Raw genomic sequence first — 6,279 nt, forward strand, 5'->3', positions numbered from 1 at the left:
TTGGTTTCTTCTTTGCTCCATCCCCCCCGTGCCCCTGCAGCTCTGCAGTCCCACGCCCTGTGGAATTCATGGGGGATTTCAGATTTATTGTTCCCATTCTCACAAACAGGGACATCCCAGCTCGGGTTCTTCAGGCAGTTCTGCCTTCACAGCAGTGCAGGGAGTTCAGACAGGGCTCACCCCAAACGTGTGTGCTGCTGAGGGGCAGCTCCTGGGGCTAACCCCAGTGCCACTGGCTTAATCACACAGCCCTGAGCTCAGTGAAAACTGGGTCAGAGAGAGGGAAAGTGATGCTCTGGGTTATAACCATCATTTAAAATGGAACTCAACTAATTCAGCACATTTTGGGTTGTCTTCTGATCTCAACTACCATACATTTCTGTGGTGGCTGCCCATTCCCAGGCCTGGTATTAAGGATTTTTTTACCTCCAGAGTTTCCTTTCTCTTTATTTTAACATGTTTGGTTTTTGTTTTCCAAGCCCACACAGTGTTATTTTGAAAGGTGCAATAATATTTGAAACAGCTGCTTTAAAAGCCATTTCTTTATGATTTTGCTAAATGGGGAGGGTTGAGTGCTCTGGATTTATCCTAAACTCCTGCAGAGCTGGTTGCAGCCAGGCTCCTCCAGTTCCTCCATTCCAATCACTGGGATTTCACCAGTCCAGGAGGGTGTTGTCACCATAAAACATCACTTAGATGTCCCAGGTGGTTGCAGAGACCATAAAATCCTGCAGGTCTCCTTCAGATTTGGTGGAACTGAGCAAGCCTTCAAATGTAAATAAAAGAGAAACTGCATTGAAACCGCTGGAATTGTTAGTTTGGCCCACAGGGATTCCAGTGACAGCAATAAAAGCTGATTTCATTATTCCAGGGCATCTCTTGGCAGGACAGGAGGGGCTCCAAGGCTGAATTTGCATGTTTGTGTGTGGGAGGAGAGGGAATCGTGAAATCCCAGGATGGTTTGGGTTGGAAGGGACCTAAAATCCACTCAGTGCCAGCCCTGCCATGGCAGGGACACCTCCCACTGTCCCAGGCTGCTCCAGCCCCAGTGTCCAACCTGGGATGGATCAGAACAAAAAAATCATAAACAACACAAACATCATTAAAAAACCCCATAAATCAGAACAAAAAAAAAAAATCCACATCATGGTGAATATTTATATCAACATCTAACATTTTTAGAAGTCAAAGCCCTGAAAATTGTAAAATGGTTCATTCCCTTTCTCCAGGCAGTGGGAATGATTAACCCCACAATGCTTTGGGGTGAAAGGGGCTTTAAAGTCCACCCTGTTCCACCCCTTTCCATGGGGAATCCTTCCACTGGAATGAGGTCACAGGAGGTGAATGATGTCCCAGACTGGCCCTGTGCTGTGCATGTGACATTGCCTCGCTGGAGGGAGCAGCAGAAACTGTTTTTAATTCTGCAGGAGAAATGCCTGAAGGTTTTTCCTGCTGTTATTGCTGAACTCCTTACCTGGGGATGGATCAGAAATGCCTGAAGGTTTTTCCTGCTGTTATTGCTGAACTCCTTACCTGGGGATGGATCAGCTCAGGGACTGTGTCCCTTAAATTCACCCCATCCCCATTTCTGCCCTGGCCCTTCAGTGCCTGGGCAGAGGGACACAGCAATCAGGGCAAAGCTGAGTGGAAACTCAGCAATCCCATGGCAATGCCTGGCTGGGAGCTGCAAAACCAAGGACCTGCAGCTAAGATGTGACAATTCCCAATTTTCATCCAGTTCCAGTTCCTTATCTCTCAAATTGCACTTTTCAATGGGTTAAATGAGTTTATTTGTGTCCATACAGCTCAGAATTTCTGCTTTTTAAAAGATAATAATCTACAAGCTCCTCCTAGCAATGCTTTCCTTCCAGAAACTGATGGAATTATTGTCCATGTTACAAATATTGTTTCTGGGAGATAACATTGCTTCACTGAACTTCCCATCCATAAATTCAGTGGAGGAAACAATGCAAAACATCCCAAATTGCCTTAAATTATTTCCATTGACCTGAAACACAAAGAACTGCATGATAATTCCTATTTTTTTCTTTTCCCCCCCCTTTTTTTTTTTTTGCCTTATGTGGAATGCTGTGTTTTAAACCCAAGGAAAGCTCAGATTTTTAGCAGGATTTAATAATTATACAGGGAATTTTGTACTTGGGCTTTGCCAGAGTGCTTTGGTTGGGGGTAAAAACTGATCCCTGTAGATTTCTGGTTTTACCTGTAAATATTTATCTTTTTTTTAGCAGCAACATCCTGGTTTTGTTTTGTCCACAGAAATGGCCTTTGAGTTGCCCAGGATGAGAGCTGAGCTGTGAGGGGATTCTCTGGCAGCTCCCAGGGTGTTGTTCTTGTGCTCTCCAGGCATTGTTGTGATGATTCCATTGGATTCCAAGCTGTTTAATGAAATAAACCTGGGAAATCCTGGTTTGTCTGGTGCTCAGTGCTGGAGCCTCTGGAGCTGCTCCCATTCTCATGGAATGTCCTCGTTCCATGGCTGCTGCCCCTGCTCCCCCACTTTTCCAGGTTGTTTAGGATCAAATCTTGGTTTTTACCCCCACACTGCTTTAATTTATTGTTAATGCACGTGGACAAGCTCCAGCACACACAGGATCAGAGCACTGGGATTTTAACTCTTATTATTGCTCTGGGGAATGGGACATGTCCATGGAAAGGCTGGAGGAATTGGGATTGCTCAGCTTGGAGAAGAGAAAGTTCCAGGAGGACCTCACAGGGAACCTCCCCCTGTCCCAGGGTGTCCCAGTGTCCAGCCTGGCCTTGGGCACTGCCAGGGATCCAGGGGCAGCCACAGCTGCTCTGGCAATTCCAGCCCAGCCAGGAATTCCCAATTCCCAATCTCCCACCCATCCCTGCCCTCTGGCACTGGGAGCCATTCCCTGGCTCCTGTCCCTCCATCCCTTGTCCCCAGTCCCTCTCCAGCTCTCCTGGAGCCCCTTCAGGCTCTGCCAGGGGCTCTGAGCTCTCCCTGGAGCCTTCTCCTCTCCAGGGGAGCATTCCCAGCTCTCCCAGCCTTTCCCAACAGAGAAGGGATTTCAGCCCCTCCGTCCCCAGGGAAGAAAACGGGGCAGGGCCGGGAGCCGGGCCCGGGCCGTACGGGAGGGATGCGGGCGGCGCCGGTACCGGGGATGAACCGGGCGGTGCCGGTACCGGGGATGAACCGGGCGGTGCCGGGGGTGATCCGGGCGGTACCGGGGATGAACAGGGTGGTACCGGGGATGATCCGGGCGGTACCGGGGGTGATCCGGGTGGTACCGGGGGTGATCCGGGCGGTGCCGGTACCGGGGATGATCCGGGCGGTACCAGGGGTGATCCGGGCGGTACCGGGGGTGAACAGGGTGGTACCGGGGATGATCCGGGCGGTGCCGGGGGTGATCCGGGTGGTACCGGGGATGATCCGGGCGGTACCGGTGCCGGTACCGGGGATGATCCGGGCGGTACCGGGGATGATCCAGGTGGTACCGGGGGTGAACAGGGTGGTACCGGGGATGATCCGGGCGGTACCGGGGATGATCCAGGTGGTACCGGGGGTGAACAGGGTGGTACCGGTGTCCCGGCCCCGCAGCACCGGGCTGGGCTGAGGCTCCTCCGAGCCGCCCGTCCGCGCCTTGCCCGCGTCAGTGCCGGGAGCTCGGGAGGAGCGGAGCCGGCGGCGCTCCCGGGGAGCCGCTGTGCCGGGAAAATGGAAAAAAGGGAAAGGAAAGGGAAAAGGAAAAGGAAAAGGAAAAGGAAAAGGAAAAGGCGCTTCTTCCTTGGAATTGCCGGCTGGGGGCGGAGCGGCGGCGGCGGCGGGGCTGCAGCGGGGCCGGGCGGGCGCTGGATGTCACTGTGGGACCGTGCTGGGTGTCACTGCTGGATGTCACTGTGGGACCGTGCTGGGTGTCACTGATGGATGTCACTGTGGGACCGTGCTGGGTGTCACTGCTGGCTGTCACTGCTGGATCCCAATGGATGTCACTGTGGGATCAGGCTGGATGGCACTGATGGATCCCGTTGGATGTCACCATTGGACGGCACAGGGACAGGCTCTGGATGTCACTGTGGGATAGAAGGGACAGGCACAGGCTGCTCCAGCCCCCCTGACCCCTGCACCCCCAAACCCCTGCCCGAGGGTCACTCACAGAACCCCAGGATCCCTGGGGATGGCAAAGCCCTCCCAGCCCATGGAGTCCAACCTGTGAGTGATGCCCACCCTGTCCCCAGCCCAGAGCTCTCAGTGCCACATCCAGGTGACACCTGCAGGGATGGGCACTGCAACCCTCCCTGGGCAGTGCCAAGGCCTGAGCCCCCTTTCCATGGGGAAATTCCTGCTGCTGTGGGTTCAATGAATCCAAGCAATGCTGGGCTTGGGCATTTCTTCCCTGGGTCCTTGGGCACAGCTGGCAGGTACCCCACCATGGAATCATGGAATTGTTCAGGCTGGAAAATCCCTCTGAGATCGACTCCAACCCTTCCCCAGCCCTGCCCAGGCCACTCTGACCATTGTCCCCAAGTGCCACATCCACAGGGCTTTAAATCCCTGCAGGGATGGGCACTCCAGCACTGCCCTGGGCTGCACAGCCCTCTCCAGGAAGGAATTTCCCAATATCCAATCTAAACTCCCCCTGCTGCAGCCTGAGGCTGTTTTCTCCTGTCCTGTCCCATCCCTCAGCTCCCTGCAGGTCACATTTTGGGAACTGGGGCTCTCCCAGCTGGGATGGGGCTCCCTGCCCTCGGCACAGCCCCAGGGAGCCCCTGAGAGCACCAGGAGCTCTTCCACAGATCCCTGTTTCCAGACCAGCTCCACTGGCTCTCCCAGCCCCCAGGTGTGTTTGTGGCTCATCTCCTCCTCCTCCTCCTCCCGGCCAGGCCATGGAAATCCTCATGGCTGAAGGAGGGAGGGTCAGTGAAGGGGCTCCTGGTGTCTGAGAGCCTTTCCTTGGGCAGCCAGAGGTTGGGAATAGGCTGGAGTTTGCTTCTCCTGGTTGCATGGAGAAAGGGGAATCTCCAAAAGTCACAGAATCCTGGGATGGTTTGGGTGGGAAGGGACCTTAAATCCCATCTCATTCCAGGGACACCTCCCACTGTCCCAGGCTGCTCCAACCTGGCCTTGGGCACTTCCAGGGATCCAGGGGCAGCCACAGCTGCTCTGGGCACCCTTGCCAGGGCTTCTGCTTCCATTGGAGCTGCTGCTCCTTCCCCACATGGCCCTGGAATTCCAAGGGAACACTTGGAGCTGTGCCAGTGCACACACCAAGTGTGTGCTGAGCTTTCTCTGCCCTCCTGTTTATTTTAAATCCTAAGTGAAAAAGTGCTTTACTTATTTGTGCAGATTAATTTGGAGAGCTGGAGATAATAATTTATAAATTTCCCCTCCATTTCCCGAGGGGTTTGTGGTGCTTCAAATTCAACCAATTCAGCTCAGGCTGGTGCCCAGCTAGGAACAAACACAGGCAGGATTTTTTCTTTCACTTGCAATCTCTGCTGCCTTGTTTGCCTGTGCTCTCTTTGTGCTTGGTAAAAACATCTTCTTGTTTGGGGTGGGTTTATCCTTTGCTCTAAGCCATAAAAACCCTTCTAACTAACAGACCCTTTGCCTCCTTGGTTATCCAGTGAGGCTGGCTCAGCAATTCTTTTCTTCTCTATCAAAACTTGCTTCCATCTCTATTCCTTCTTCAGACTCTACATTCAAAAATCTTTCTGCCAAGCACACACATATCTGTGAGACTTTCTTGTCAAACTTTCCTCCTTCCCAACACCAGGGCACACATACACAGAGAATCCATTGGAATATTTGCAAAAAGCCAGTATTTTAATATGTATCTATAACACTTCCCAGGGATATCACATTTTATCTGCATTCCCTTTGCTGCAGATAAACCCAGCCCGGCTGCTTTTAATTCAAAGTGACAGAGCTTATCGCCTTGTGTCATCCCGAATTTCCAGCAGCAGCAAGAGAAGGAGACGAAGAAAATGGGAGGAGAGAAAAGCATTTTAATACTGCCTGGAGATGCTGGAGACGAGTGGTGACACCGGGGGAATTTGGGACACGTGGAGCCAGTGCTGGGCCTGCTCTGTGCCAGCCTCACCGTGACAGCCTGGGAGGCTCGGGGCTGTCTCAGGTTGGAAATGGGGCTGTGAATTCTGTCACCACCTGCCAGAGCTGGGGCAGTTATCTGCTGGGGAAGATGAAACAGGAGAGCCTTATGAATATGATTGCCTGGCAAAAGATGTTGAGGATATGGAAACTATAAGTGAGATTGAAATGAAAGCAAGCTCTGA

The sequence above is a fragment of the Molothrus aeneus genome, chromosome 6 (assembly GCF_037042795.1).
Source record: "Molothrus aeneus isolate 106 chromosome 6, BPBGC_Maene_1.0, whole genome shotgun sequence".
Lineage (NCBI taxonomy): Eukaryota > Metazoa > Chordata > Aves > Passeriformes > Icteridae > Molothrus > Molothrus aeneus.